The 12,992-nt window shown below is 39.1% G+C and overlaps 1 protein-coding gene across 5 annotated transcripts in view; it reads left to right on the forward strand.

The window, feature by feature from the left end:
• The window catches only part of CHL1 (cell adhesion molecule L1 like), a 296,469-nt gene that overhangs the window by 230,916 nt on the left and 52,561 nt on the right, over positions 1–12,992 (forward strand). The window lies entirely within an intron of this gene.

Raw genomic sequence — 12,992 nt, forward strand, 5'->3', positions numbered from 1 at the left:
TCAACCACATCATAGGGTTTTCTTGGCAAAATTTATTCAGAGGAGGCTTGCCACTTTTCATCTCTAAGACTGTGGATGTACCCAGACAGGACACAAAATTCACCTGCCCCCCGGATATAAGCCACATTAAGTACAAGTGTGGTATCTGATTAGAATCATGGTTCTCAGTATTTTGTCCTCCAGATGTTTTTGACTTCATCACCAAGAACCTCTTTTCCTTGGTCCTGTTGACTGAAGCTTTGAGGGTTAAAGATAAATGCATTAGGAAGGCCAAAAGTTGTAAATTGTTGAGTTAGAATATTGCATGGCACATGGAAGGATTGTTTTTTATCCTCTCTAGTTCATGAAACTTACTGGGTGACTTTTTGCTGAAAGCAAAGAGGGTTTTTTATTCAAAGACAATGAACACACAAATGGTTAAGGTTACAAAATTTTCTTCAAAAGCAGACAAAGCATTGAAGAAAAAATATATGAACCTAGTAAGCTTGTCCTCTATTCAGCCCACCAGGAACCCCAACTGGAGTGACGGTGAGGGATGTTCATGGCCAAAACTCCATGAATGTGTACTTTGGTTTGTAATAGACTTCAGAGTTTGGTCAAATTGTTTCAGCTTATACAGACATCTCTGTTAATTAACCACTTCATTTTATTATGGAGTCCTTTCAACCAGGAGCATAAGAAATCATTATTCCTGCACTTTTTAACTGGGCACATGAAATAGATAAAATAGATCCTCCCCCCCCCCCAAAAAAAAAAAACCAAACACCAGTGGCCAAGTTACTCAAGTTGTTTAGTAACAGCCAAACTTAATAATTGGGGCCATTTTCCTGTACTCCCAGGCTATCTCTTCCTAATTAATCCTGGCTTTGAGATATATTCAGAAAGAATAGTCCTGAAAAAAGCTTTTAACTCTTGAGATCTTTCACAATAATAGGCAAAATAATTGTGAGTTGTCGATATACTATAATAACAATAATAAACTTTATCAATAGACTGCCTTATCTCACCAAAGAGACTCGGGGCAGTTTCCAACAAATATTGCAAACATTCAATGCCAAAAGAAAAACCCTGCAAACAGTTTACATCAGGGCACAGACAATATAAAAAAAAACATAACTATAACTTAATAATCAAATAGAGGAAAGTATAAAACATCATAAAATACAACACACCTGATAAAACACACCAAAGTCAGGGGGGTCACCACTGAGAAGGCCCTCTCCCTCGTCCCTACAAACTGTGCTTGTGACGGTGGTGGAAGCGAGAGGAGGGCCTCCCTGGCATATCTCAGAGCTCGTGCCAGTTCTTAGGGGGAGATGTGATCATGAAGATAGGCAGGGCCTGAACCATATAGGGCTTTATAAGTCAAAATCTACACCTTTTTGGGGACTGGAAACTTATCAGCAGCCAGTGGAGCTGCTTTAGTTGGGATGTTGTGTCTTCCCTATAATTAGCTCCAGTTAAAAAAAAACTGGCTACTGACCTTTTTACTAATTGCAGTTTCCAGAGCATCTTCAAAGGCAGCCCCATGTAGATTGTACAATGGTTTTCCACAATATTTTCCCCACAGTGATTTTGAACAAGTTATTCTTCTCAATGCCACATATCTCACTTTTTTGTGAAGATAGCATTGGGAGGAAGAGAATCAGATACACCCCTTAATGAAAACATTAGATATAAATATCTTAAAAATTTATAAAAACAATTATATCAATTTTGGTGACCATTTTCCAAAAATGAATCATATGAAGAATAGCCTGTAGAGCTGTTCAGAATTCATTGTTTGTGTTTCGACAGTTCCCAGAGTTTCATGTGGAGTGGGATTAACTATTTAAACCAGTTTAGCTCTGTATTATAGAGATTAGGCCTGGGTAACAACGGAAAAATTTGTTTCTAAAATCGATTCGTTTTTTGGGGGGTTTTGCGTTTCGATATTTAAAAGAATTCCGAAATTTTTCTTTTAAAAAGTTCGATATTTACGAAATTTCGTAAATGTTAAAAAAATTACGAAACATTAACGAAACAAATACGAAACAATTACTAATCGATTCGTTAATGGCGGACGCGACCGCGCAATACGCTAAAAAACCTCCAAATGGGACAGGGGGAACTTCTGAAGCTTCCCTCTCCCTCTGTTGTTGACTGTTGGTGTGATATTATAATTTTTTTTCACTAATTAAATAAAAAACAACTATAAAACTTGCCCCAGACATGCGGAAATAATAACAAAACGACCTCAAACCGATAACGAAACGAATACATAACGAATCCGAAGCATTTACGAAATGAATTTAAAAATTCGTTTCGTTTTTAAGTTGCTCCAGAATGGTTCGTTATCGCTTCGTTATAAAAAAAATAACGAATTTTTACCGAATTACGAATTAACGAAACGAAACCGCCCAGCCCTAATAGAGATATTTTAAAAATACATATCTATAACCAAAAGCATATTTAGTAGAAAACTCTATTGAATTTAGTGTGGATCATGTCTGTGCAAACATGCACGAGTTTATTAGTACAGTAAAATTATGGAGGAGAGGAACGTAAGGGAAAGCTCATCCATTGGATTTTTGCAGCTTCATTACTTAAGAATGAAAATATTACAGTGTGATCATGTAGCCATCATGGATCATTCTTTCTAATCACCTCCGGAAATTACCTAACCAAGGGAGGTAGACTTAGACAGGAATAGTCTGTTATATTTCCAAGCATTTCAGCTAATAGTGTGAACTCATGCTGTGCCATCCTAGTATGAGTGCTATGCCTCCAGTGATTTTCAGGTTTCAGATTGCTATCAATCTGTGAACTCTGTGTGTACATATTCTTCAAAATAGCATAATTAGAGGAGAAGTGTTCAAACTATTTCAGAGCTGCTTTTGGAAATAAAATATGGAAGTGTAGCAACTGTAATGCTGCCACTTGAACCTGGATGGCATTGTTTATGTATAAGAAAGAATACCTGATGTTTATAAATACACTGAATATTTATAATAGATAATGCTATCCATTTTAGGTTATATGATCACACTCTTTATAGCAGAATGTAAATGAAGTGATCTAAAATTATTATCTTAATTGTAATTGGAGATGTTTTTTTCATTTATGAAGTGGTCAAGGCATGTCTTTCGTCAAGGCAAGTGGTTCTTTGGCATGTCTGAAAATAGTAAGAATGGAGCTGGTGCGTTTAGTGAATTTTATATAGAGGGCTCTTCCATGTGACAGGGATTTCATATACAGAACCAGTGGTTTAGATCTTGAGCATTTGAGAAGACAACATCAGCTTTCTGCTTAGGAATGATGACATTGTATTGTCAAAGGTTTTCATGCCTGGAATCACTGGGTTGTTGTGAGTTTTTGGGGGAGGGCTGTATGGCCATGTTCCAGAAGCATTCTATCCTGACGTTTCACTGCATCTGTGGCAGGCGTCTTCAGAGGTTGTGAGGACATCACAGCTTCTGAGGATGCCTGCCATAGATGCAGGTGAAACATCAGGAGAGAATGGTTCTGGAACATGGCCATACAGCCCCCCAAAAAACTCACAACAACCTGATGATGATATCTGCAATCCTCTTAGACCCCATCTACACTGCCATATAATCCTGTTTCCAAATGGAGAGTAACTGCATTGAACTGGATTATATGGCAGTGTAGACTCATATAATGTGGTCCAAAGCAGTCAATCTGCATTCAGAATCTGGATTATATGGCAGTGTAGATCCAGCCTCAGACCTTCCTGCTCTTGTTTAGATGTGCTCCTATAAGCAGAATAGCTGAGGGTAGAATACTGGTTCTTCCCAGCAAGAGTATATCATTGTAAGCTATCCCTGCTATTATGAAACCCAATTGTTTTACAAAAAGGCTGTTCCTGGAGATGGTGAAAATTGACAGAACTATTAATATAGCTTGTCAACATGTGGGAGCTCTCCTTCAGGACCATGGTGATGATGACCAGCATGCTAAACAACTGTGCATTGCAATTTCCCACTGCATCATTGCGGAGGAATTCTATACAGCCAGCCTAATGCATTCTAGATTCAGCATCCACAAATTCAGCCATCTGCAGCTTGATGTGTGAAAATATATCCCCATTCCCAAATCTTGATCTTGCAATTTTAAAGGGTATTGTTTATAATGGAACTTGAAATTTTGGTTTCCACAGGGGTTCTGGAACCAAACACAGATGGATACCAAGGGCCCATTGTAATAATAATAATAATAATACTTATTATTTATTTATTTATTTATTTATACCCTGCCACTGTCTCCCCAAGGGGACTCAGGGTGGCTTACATGGGGCCAAGCCCAACAACACATCAGTAAAAACAAAACAGCAAGCAAATAAAACAGTACAATTAATATAACTCACATATAAACAACAACACAGAGAATTTAAAACCTTATGGCTGGGCCAGATTTAATAAATTATTTTTTTTAAAAAAAATAAACACCGGGTGTGAACAGAGGTTGGATGTATCTAAACAGGAGGGTTTTAAAAGATAATGTAGGGAGACCAACCCAATGGGTAGTAAAGTGCTTCTGAGGACAATTGCAGAGAATTAATCAAAACAGGGCATTGTTTCCCTGCTTACAGCTAATAGAAATTAGTTGAGCACTTATGTAAGGACCTCACAGATGATCTTAATATATGAACCTCCCCTTAATTATGCATACTGTGCTTACATACTTTGCACTATTTACAAAGAAAAGCATTCTTCAAGACAGGTGGCAGCCTACTATCACAGTGTTGATGCAAACCTTATTCACTCCTCTCTTCCTGCATGTCCTGTTCTGTGGTTATCCTGTGCAACAGTCTGAAGCAGGGCACTTCTGCTGCCTATGGAGACTGTCCATGAGATTTTTCCAGGATTTTCCAGCTCACATGGAGAATAATCTGTTTCAGAGCCACCAAGCTCATCCATTAGTACAGGGATAGAAGTGATGTCAGATGGGAAGACCTTAATATCTGAATTCAGTTGAATCCAAATTTTTATCCTGTGTGCTTAACAGCAACATCACATAATAAAACTGCCTGTGCTGCTGAGGAGAATGAGCACAGGCAGTATTTAAGCACACACATCTGTCTCTTGCTTGAATTTATTATTTATTCTTCTCTTCTCATCTTCCTGGCATCAGAGGGAACCCAGAAAGGCAACAGACATTTCAAATATTTATGCTTCATTTTCTTTTTTCCCTTTTAATTCATCAGCCACTGCTTTTTACCTCTTTTTTAGCAAATTGGCTCTGGAATTACTGGGCTTTTCTTTTTCATTGAAAGACAGCATTGCTCATCCTGAATAAAGTGGGAGGGAGTGTGTGAGGTGGTGGATAAGTGCAAAGATTGCATGGGGTATAGAAACAGCTACAGTCCTACAAATTGCTGACTCTTAAAAATAATTCCAGATGGCATGAAATGTCTGTGCTATTATTGAATATCTTAACAATCTGGCTGAGGGTTTTTTTTTACTGCAAAACTGAAGCCTTCAAAGCAATTGCAGGAGCTAGAAAAGCAATCAGATGCCAAGGAAGACCGAGCAATTAATGTGCATAGAATTATGGTGGCAGATTCAGGCAAAATTATGGTCTCCCTTCAGATACACAGATGCAAATAAGTCCATGGCTGAAACATGCACACTCCGAAAGCACATAAATGTGAATGGTTTTCTGAGCAGTGAAATCTACTAAATCAAATCCATGCAATTTAGGATTTCATCACATTGAAGCAGGGAAGTGTTTGGAGGAGTAGAGCCCATCAGACTCCCTGTTGAAATGAAACAGATGATTTCCCTACACTCATCACACTGTTAAATCTATCAGTTGTACTCAGTATTCTTTCAACTGATTTGCCATCACACTGTAGAAATTTGACCCTCCCACCATACCTCCTCCCTGTTCTTTGTTGAAAAGCAAACCTCCTCTCTTTGAAATGTCAGCTGTTATTATCTTAAATTCCCTGAGTTTGTTTAGTCTCTCTCTCTGTTGCCCCACCGGGGAAGGAAGCAAGGGAGGAAGGAGGGAGGAAGGGAGGGAAAGGGGAGATGATCTCTCTCTCTCCCCTCCCTCTTCCTCTCCCTTTCTCTCTCCCCCTTGGCTGTCCCACAGAAAAGGGTGTGGACCTTGGGAAACTATAACTTACAGGAGTTCATAGTACGGAACTATGATATTTAAAGAAAGGTCCAACTGCATTCATTTTACAGTGTATATGCACCCAGAGAAGGTTCATGGACCTTGGGAAACTGCAGTTCCCAAAAGCATCTCAAGGAGACATTTAAAGTAAGGTCCAACTGCATTCATTCCACAGTGTAGATGCACTGATTGAAGGGTATGGACCTTGGGAAACTATAACTCTCAGGAGGGCTCCATCGCATGGAGCCATGGCATTTAAAGTGGGGTGCAAAGGCATTAATTCCATGTTATAAATGGACCAAGAGGAGGATAGACATTGGGAAACTATGACTCTCGGGACAGCACAGAATGGAGACATTGCATAATAATAATAATAATAATAATAATAGAAATGGGTCCCTACTGCATTTATTCTCCAGTGAAGATGCGTACAAAGAAGGGTATGGACCTTGGGAAACTATAACTCCCAGGAACGCATAGTATGGAACTATTGCATTTAAAGTGGGGTCCAAGAGCATGCATTCCATAGTGTAATTGCACTCAGAGAAGAGTATGGACCTTGGGAAACTATAACTCCCAGGACTGCACAGCATGGAGACATGGCATAATAAACTTTCCCTAACTTTCCCTAACAAGGGTATATTGTCTTCTCCAACAATTTCCCCTCCCATAAATTGGGGAAACATCTCATTTTAATCCGGAGAGCAATGAATACCATCACATTACTGAACTGGTCATTCATCTGGATCTTTTCCCAAAAACCCACTTCCCCAACACCTCCTGAAATGTTTGAAAAGAATGCTACTTAAAATATGGAAAAAATGCTTTACCCAACCTAATGTGATAAACACAGTGGGTTTACCAGATTTTAAGTGTAGGACTTGGTAGAATTTAGTAAATGTGATGAAGTTGTTATTTTCAGAAGTTAGTCCACTTGGGGGGGGGGGAGGGGGTTGAACATGCCCCACCTTCTTCTTTCACTTGAGATTTCAAGCATTACTTTGTCGTTGCCATTAATCACAATTCAACATTTTTATTCCAACTTCATTGCCCACTAAGGGCTGGTGGTCATTTGCTCTCGATGAACTTAGCTTAATAATTGATTCCATTGGAGTTAACAGCAATGTTACAACCATGTCTTACTGCTCTTGTACTCTTCTTTTAAGTGTTTGGCTAAAGGTGAGATATAAATTAAACCCAGGGGTGACAGACTATGCCAGAAGCTCACCAGTGTTTATGCTCTTGAAAATAGAGAAGGAAGTATGCTGGCATTTATTCAGTCTCTGTAATGCTGGCATGGGGGAAAACAAAGCTTTTCTTACAGAAGCCTTTATGCTTGGGTTTCTCACATACGAATCCTACAGTAATGTGGGAACAGCAATTGCTGCACAGATGAAGCATGATGAACTAGGTTTACAGAGAGGGAGTGGCTCATTGGACATTCAATTCTTTCTTCTCTTTTCCACATTCAATTCTTTCTTCTCTTTTCCACACAAATGTGGTCACATGTGAATAGGCAAATACCCCCTCCCCTTTCCTCTGCCTCTCTTTCTCTCTATGTGTTTGTGCGTGTAAATGAGGCTGTAATCAGAAAATGCTCTGCCACTTTTCCTGCTGGCTGTTTTCTTCATGAAATTATCTCCCCAGAGAAATTATATAGCTCTTGTTATCCTTTGTCTGGTATTGAAAAAAGCAACTTGAAGACGGTTGATTTGTCAGCCTGGCAAGGAAAGAGTTAGGTGCCCCTTCTCTATCTGTCTATTTGTTAGTGTGTGCATGTTTGGAAAATAAATTAAAGGAGAAAATAACATAGAATTCATATGGCTTTCCTTTGGGTGGGGGGCATTATTGATCATTGCATGGGAAAAGATATCTGAAAGCTTTTCTTACATATGCCATGCAGAGACGGTGAAATGAGACAGACCGAGCTGGGAGGCATTAGATACCTCCACGGTCTTTAATTATATTAAAGATCTCCTCCACAGGTCTTTAAAGACCAGAGGCAAATGTGTTTCCAAATACTGGTTGCTGGAGACCAACAAGTGAAAACGTTTTCCCATTGGCATCTGGTTGGCCAACGTGAAAAGCAGATGGTGGATTTCAGAGACTTCTTAACATTTAATATGCCCCTTTTGCTAACTGGGAATTGAAACTAAGAATATGAAAGATGGCTCTTGTGACTCCCGGAACTTGGAAATGATTTCTCATACATTTTGAACCTCCTACCCCATCCCAGTCAACATATCCAGTGTCCAGAAAGTAACATTCTGGACATTTTGTCACCTTCTGGACAAATAAGAAAACAGAATTTCCTTTGTTTCCATTCAGGTAGAGACCTTCTAATCCAGCTATGTAATCATCCAATTTAGTGACTTTCAAGAATCTGAAAAATAAGAATAATCTGTGTGTTTAATAAGCTTCATGAGATAAATCAGGAAAAGGCTAGCTTGATCTATTGATAGGAGCCCCCGGTGGCACAATGGGTTAAACCTTTGTGCTGTCAGGACTGAAGACCAACAGGTCAGAGGTCCAAATCCAGGGAAAGCACGGATGAGCTCCCTCTGTCAAGTCCAGCTCCCATGCGGAGACATAAGAGAAGCCTCCCACAAGGGTGGTAAAACATCAACACAACTGGGGATCTCCTGGGCAACATCCTTGCAGATGGCCAATTCTCTCACACGGGAAGCAACTTGCAGTTTCTCAAGTCGCTCCTGACATGAAAAAAAATCTGTTGGTCTCTTTGGCCTACAAAGTACATGTAGGAATAAAAATGAAGGAGTAACATATAGCAAGTATGAGTACAAGTTGCTATATTCAATGGAAAGAAGAATTTGTATCTAATTGCTCTATATCAATGTTATATAACATTAAATCAACATGAACAAAAATGTAAAAAGAAACAAAGCTGCTAACACCATCTTCCTATGAGGGGGAGGGGATAGACAGGGGAGCAAGGATCTTTCATCCTTTCTCAATAACATTCATATATTATCTACAAGGTAGGTTAGTGATTGGACAGTTGAAATCTATGCACTCCAAATATTTTCCCAATCCTCCTTATTTGGTTCCCTAGATTGCTTTTGTTAACCAAGATGGAAATGTATTACATTTCTCATCAATCTAGTAATCTACTTTGCTGATCTACTGAAGCCGTAGGTATGTTCTTTTCTGCTGAATCTTAAATCTCAATGAAGTCTATAAGCAGGGTCACAGTTCTTGAAGACTGCAGCTGCAGCCTTGAATTAACTCATATGCTTCTGTGAAAGGTTTCAGGCAGCCAGCTATGTCCTGATAAAATGTGGTCCACTCTATTCCATTCTCACAATTCCATCCTAATCCTTTATTTTTTGTGGCCATTGAGTATGATTACTGCATTAGTTATTGTAAAAAATGTATTTATGCAAATATTGAGTTTTCCTAAACCCTCTTCCACATGAATGGGCTATTTTATGGTATATAAGGCATCTGGAATTGATGCTATTGTTACTATACTAATGTTGTTATAAAATAATTTTTCAAATGGTTTTGAATCCTATTTAATCCAGTTGACAAATTTATGCAGTAGTGGGGATTTATCTTTCCTCCTGGAATTCTTTAAGGTCCCGATATTTCCTCTGCCACTACAGTTGGCTTGAAATTCTGTTACAATTGAAGTGGTTCTATGGTGCAGGAAGGTTACAAAGTGTTTTCCCATGCCACAGATGTCTGTGTGACAGTATAGATAATTGGATCACAACTTTCTGTCAGAATGATAGCTAGCTATGGAAATTGTTAAATACTGTGTTGGTTGAGCAGGTAGCACAGCAGCAGCAGCAGTTTGGGGAAGCTGTGTTTGCAGGTGGTAGAAAAAACTTTGGGGCACTCATTGCCACAGCAATATATTTGGTTGTAAATGCAGTGGTGAAGGAAGCACACAAGTGGGGTTCAAGGGCAGCATGTAGATTTCAAGCCATATTTTAAAGTATCCCTGTTTTTCAGCTCTTTAAAAAGGAGAGCACTCTGAGGCTTCAGAGACACTCATCCAACAACTGCCACTGAAAATCCATGATAGCAATTGCCTTCTTACTTGACCTGAATATTTAACAGTAGTATAATTTGATTAGAGTTATAGTTTGGTCAGAGTTGAGCTGCTCTTTTCGGTGGCTATTGCTTTTATCTCTTTGGGAAAAAAGGTTAATGCACAGAGAATGCTGGTTCTCTGATATTACATTGCAACTTTTGCTTTAACAAAGCATGTCCCCCTCATATGCTTAGATATTATCTTGAAGTCACATTACGAGTGCCTGTACATAGACTGTATTAATAGTAGAGCTTTTTGTTAACACCACCAACATACCAAAATGCAATACAGAGAATTCTGACTAAAGGGTCTTTTCTTTGGGTTGCTGTGAGTTTTCCAGAAGCATTATCTCCCACATCTATGGCAGGCATCTTCAGAGGTTGAGGGATCTGTTGGAAACTAAGTAAGTGAGGTTTATATATCTGTGGAATGTCCAGGGTGGGGGAAAGAACTCTTGTCTGCATGAGGTACATGTGAAGGATGCAATTTGCTACCTTGATTAGCAGTGAATGGCCTGCAGTTTCAAAGCCTGGCTGGTTGCTGCTGCGTGGAATCCTTTTTGGGAGGTGTTAGCTTGCCCTGGTTGATTCTTATCTGGAATTCCCCTGCTATTTGAGTATTGCTCTTAATTTACTATTCTGATTTTAGAGTTTTAAATACTGGTAGCCAGATTTTGTTCATTTTCATGGTTTCCTCCTTTCTATTGAAATTGTCCACATGCTTGTGGATTTCAATGGCTTATCTGTGTAGTCTGACATGGTAGTTGTCAGTGTGCTCCAGCATTTCAGTGTTCCCAGATAATATGCTGTGCCCAGTTTGGTTCATCAGGTTCTCTGCTATGACTGACTTCTCTGCTTGAAGTAGTCTGCAATGCCTTTCATGTTCCTTGATTCGTGTTTGGGCGCTGCGTTTGTTGGTCCCTATGTAGACTTGTCCACAGCTGCATGGTATACGGTAGACTCCTGCAGAAGTGAAGAGAATCCCTCTTGTCTTTTGCTGAACATAGCATTTCTTGGATTTTCTTCATGGGTATGTAGCTCGTTTGTATGTTGCATTTCTTCATCAGCTTCCCTATGCGGACAGTGGTTTTTTTTTTTTCTTTTTTCTATAGCTGAGTGGAAATGTTATTTGTTTCACAGTTCTGGGCAGTATGGGAAACCTATGATGACTTCAATGTGGTTGAACTCTAATGCTCATCAGTCATAAATAGCACCAAGTAGTAAGACATATTGGGAGAATAATAGCTTCTCCAGATATTATGTGAAGTTCTTTAGATGTCCAGCATCAGCTGATACGGGTACATTTTCTTTGACATTAATACTGCATCCCATGTAACTTCTAGATATTTGATGCAGAGGCAAAACCAGCGATACCTTTCACTTAATAAGGAAGCAAAAGCAACCCCAGAAGTCCTTTGAAGAATGTCTACAACTTTTTGCATGTTTATGTCCATGTAAAATGTCTTTAGGATGCATGTTCAAAAATGTGCAAAACAACAATTCATGTCTTTTTTTCTTCAAGCGGTCATCTTCTGCTGTTTACCTGAATTGTGACAGATAAGTCTCTGTCACCACCACGTGGGGAACTTGTAAAGCCAAGTAGCTCAGGAGATAAATCCCCACATTCATTAAGTTGGGGTGCTTTTAGTTTAATGTGATGAGTGCTATTGAAATCATCAAGATTTAATCTTATGAGTATTATAACCCCAATTGTGCCAGTTCATTATGGAGGTACACAAGACAAGGTAATGGTTAACACAAAGTGGCCAGTCCATTACAAGAGCTCTCACAGTTTTCAAGATTAATCCTCTTATGTCTTAATGCCCCTTGAGCTGCAAATAAAGCTAGAGATTTAGAATGATGTAGTCTTAGAAGTCCTTTAGAATACAATCTTCTTTTCAAGCCATGTTTCTCTGTGGTTGCAAAGCACAAGCCAATCCAAAAGCACACAAAACCAATATTGGTTACATTCCCAGAATATGTTTTTTAAAAATGTGCTATTTTACAGAAAGAAAAGCTGTCTTTTGATATGAACTTTAGGCATCTTGTAAATCAATGTGCAGTGTGCCAACAGACAATTTTCTAATCCTTTAGTGACCACAAGGCCAATGATGGGAGATTGTCCAGTTAAAAGACTGCCAAAACAGATGTTTCCCTGGCAGATCTGTGAAAATGTCTGAGAAACAAACTCAGGCTACTTGCTGCCTGTGCTATTATCCTTAAAGATTCTTCCCAAAAACAACATTTTGCATTCCTAGTATTGAAACATACTGCTGATTACCATATTTCTGAGGATGTGCTATATTTTTGCTAGTTGTGTTCCAAAATGTCACTGGGAATTGTAACACATTAGAAAGAGGTCGAATATATGTGAAACTTGACCATTCTTGGTGGGCAGGGATGCAATATATATATACGCGCACATGTGCAATCACGCATGCACACACACAGACACACACACACACTATATATATATATATATATATATATATATATATATATATATATATATATATATCACAACATCTAATTGTCGTGTCATTTCAGGGCAGGGGCAGCTGGTGGCTTCACTGCTTTAGGGCGGTAAAGATATACCAAGCATTACACAAATAGCTCCAAGCTCAGAATAGCCCAGAATAGCTTCAATTCCTTGGCTAACTCTCAGAAAATCTAGTGTAAGACATAATCCTACTGCTTCCAAGCAATAGCCATTGTCCACCCTGGCTCTAGGGACATTCCTGAAATTGGCATGGCTAAATTCACTGGTAAGGGGCCTTGGGTGGCAGTGGGTTAAACCACAGAGCTGCTGA

This window comes from Anolis sagrei, chromosome 2, assembly GCF_037176765.1.
Source record: "Anolis sagrei isolate rAnoSag1 chromosome 2, rAnoSag1.mat, whole genome shotgun sequence".
Lineage (NCBI taxonomy): Eukaryota > Metazoa > Chordata > Lepidosauria > Squamata > Dactyloidae > Anolis > Anolis sagrei.